Source organism: Amblyomma americanum, chromosome 9, assembly GCF_052857255.1.
Source record: "Amblyomma americanum isolate KBUSLIRL-KWMA chromosome 9, ASM5285725v1, whole genome shotgun sequence".
In the NCBI taxonomy this organism is placed as follows: domain Eukaryota; kingdom Metazoa; phylum Arthropoda; class Arachnida; order Ixodida; family Ixodidae; genus Amblyomma; species Amblyomma americanum.
This window is the reverse complement of record NC_135505.1, coordinates 151,588,473-151,591,768: the sequence shown is the minus strand read 5'-3', so window position 1 is coordinate 151,591,768 and position 3,296 is coordinate 151,588,473.

Sequence of the window (3,296 nt, the reverse complement as noted above, 5' to 3'; positions counted from 1 at the left end):
GGAAGCACCCACGGCTGAAGAATTGTATTGTAGTGTAAAGAATTTCAGCAGAAACAAGACAGTTGTATGCTATCGAGTGTTAATCCCTTTACTCCGAAGAGAAAATTCATAGGTATGGCAGATGTTTCTATAAGTACAGGTCAGTTTCTACAACAGGGTCCAAATGTGGCAGGTGTGCCCTATCTACTTGTACCCAGTTTTGGCTAGTATCCAATAAGAAAGCTCATTTGTCTTCCAGAAAAACGTTTTATACACACTTTCAATGCTCATATATACGATACCACATGTGCAGCGACACATATTCACGCTGCATGCTGTTTTTCTTCCAGGCAAAATGACCACTGCCAACTGCTCCAACTTGCCAGCTAAGTATTTTCGTGCATCACAATTCAAAATTTCAATGATTCGCTTGCTGTAGACGATCAATGTCTTTCAGGTGACGCACAAAGCCTGCCAACTGCTCCAACTTGCCAGCTAAGTATTTTCGTGCATCACAATTCAAAATTTCAATGATTCGCTTGCTGTAGATGATCAATGTGTTTCAGGTGACGCACCAAGCCCTGGGAAGCTCTGGTGAGGTCCGCCAGGGACACCACCTGATTGTGATGGCTAGTCGCTGCCTCGACACAACATTTAAGCTTGTGCTAGCGCTGGTTCACATTTGCAAAAGGTGCAGCGCATAAGGAGACAAGGGGTGGAGACAAGTGTCGCCACGCACAGGACTGTGCGTGATAACAACTCCCTCCTTTTTCGTCTGAAGTGCTGGACCTTTGCAAATATGCGTCTACACAATTCGTTCACTGATTTACAAGTTTGTCTCACATGTTCTTAATCTACCGAAGTAATGAACTTACTGAATTAAATATGACCTCTTTCTTGTATAACTTAGATGCACTTTCAAGAAAAAGTGCTGTCAGTGCGCAAATGAACACTAGCTTTCAGATCGGCACAGCACAGGGCACATTAGCGGCGACTTAAATCATATCCAATAGCATTTTCGAGGTGATGCTACAAGCCCTCCTCACGTCACAATGCGGGAGGACCACTTGACATGCTTATACGTAAGTTTGCAGAAGTTTTGCCCTTAGCTTTCTTTTTTGGACCTTTCAATTACGTTCATTTCATTTACTTTCATCTCGAGGTTAAAGGCTCCCGGGCGAAAATGCTGTTTTACGACGCCTCGAAAAGTGCCTGGGGGACCATACAAGGGAGCAGTGGTCACAGTATAAATTGCAGTGCGAGTTCACATCTTAAAACAAAATTTTAAGCAAATCAAGGATACAATATTTTAACAAAACAGTCGCTATTCATAAAAATTTCAAGTAATTAACGCTCTGCCAGAGTTAACAGTGAAGATGGGAAAACATTGCAGATTTTCTCGCGGATTTCATGCTTGTCGATATGACTGTAATCACAATGAGAATATGGGTGTTGTACGTATATAGGTAGTTCATCATCATAATCATCATCAGCCTGACTACGCCCACTGCAGGGCAAAGGCATCTCCCATGTCTCTCCAATTAGCCCTGTCCTTTGCCGGCTGCGGCCACCGTATTCCCGCAAACTTCCTAATCTCATCCGCTCACCGCCTAACTTTCTGCCGCCACCTGCTACGCTTGCCTGCTCTTGGAATCTACTCCGTTACTCTTACGGACCAGCGATTACTTTGCCTTCGCATTACATGCCCTGCCCAAGCCCATTTCTTCTTTATTTCGGCTAGGATGTCATTAACCCGTGTCTGTTCTCTCACCCACTCTGGCCGCTTCCGGTCTCTTAACCTTACAGCTATCATTTTTCTTTCCATAGCTGGCTGTGTTGTCTTTAACTTGAACTGAACCCTTTCCGTTAGCCTCCACGTTTCTGCCAAGTAGGTGAGTACCGGTAAGATACCGCTGTTGTATACTTTCCTCTTGAGGGTTTTTGGTAAGCTGCCATTCATGATCTGAAGAACCTGCCATATGCACTCCACCTCATTCTTATTCTTTTAGTTATTTTCCACATCAGCGGTGACCACCTACACTATGTAGACGTATTCCCTTACCACTTCCAGCACCTCGCTACCAACTGTGAATCGCTGTTCTCTTGCTAGACTGTTCAACATTACTTTGGTTTTCTGCATGATAATTTTTAGACCCACCTTTCTGCTTTCCCTGTCTAACGCATTGATCATGCTTTGCAGTTCATCGGCAAAACATTGTAATCAGCGAATCGCAGATTTCTTAGGTATTCTCTATTAACTCTTATTACCAACTGTTCCCAATTCAGTGCTCGGAACACCTCCTGTAAACAAGTGGTGAATAGCATTGGCAAGATTGTGTCTCCCTGCCTGATGCCCTTCCTTATTAGGAGGGTTACAACATACTGTCGCAATTCCTTTTCATTGCGGATCTGAAATATATTTCCTTCATTTCGTAATCTTCGAGAAGAAACAAAATCAGCTATAGGGAGGATTGACATAGACACAGCGGTGCGTCGGTATGGTACATACTACTTGTCACAACTGCGAATGCAAGCGTCGCTTTTTTGTTTGTTTAAATTTTCGGAACACTTCAAAAACGTTTAAAGCGTCTTGCATAAAGAAAACATGTCTTAGGAGAAATTCTGGATAATGTTTTGCTTTTATTATTTTACACTTGAGAAACAAATGTCAGATGGTAGTACGATACATTAGCAATACTACGAAGAGCGTTTCTCTGTAGAAGAAAAATTGCGTTAATAGTACTGATCGTTGTTATTCCCCAAAGAAGCGAGCAACAATTTAAATTTGATGGAAATATTGCGTTCTAAATTTGCACTTTTATTTCTTCAGAGAAATGATACCGACATCTGCCAAGTGCTCCTGCAGCCGACAGTAGTGATTTGCGCAATGAATCAATATGATGCAAATGTCATAGCCGAAAATGTCACTCAAAGAACCCTACGCTGAAAAAAAAACCGCACGTTTGATTTCTTGCAAGGAATGTTTTCGAGATTCATTATTTCTTCACCTGCCAGAGTGATAACCCGGAGACAGTGGAGGAGAAGAGGATAAGGAGGAGGAAAGGCAGGGTGGTTAACAGGAAGAATAACCAGTTTGCTACCCTGCACGGGGGAAACATGTGAGGGGATAAAAAGATTAAGGAGAAAAGAGAGTAGCAGGAAACTGAAGTTGCTATGCAAAGTCACAGCGTTCAGTAAAGTCACAGCCTATCGTGCAGGCCAGAAGTACTCAAGAAGCGGAGCAGTGCCGTGGAAGCCTTCACCGCCGACGATCCGGAAACTGTGGGTTCTCTAGCAAAGAGTATATGTCCTGAGTG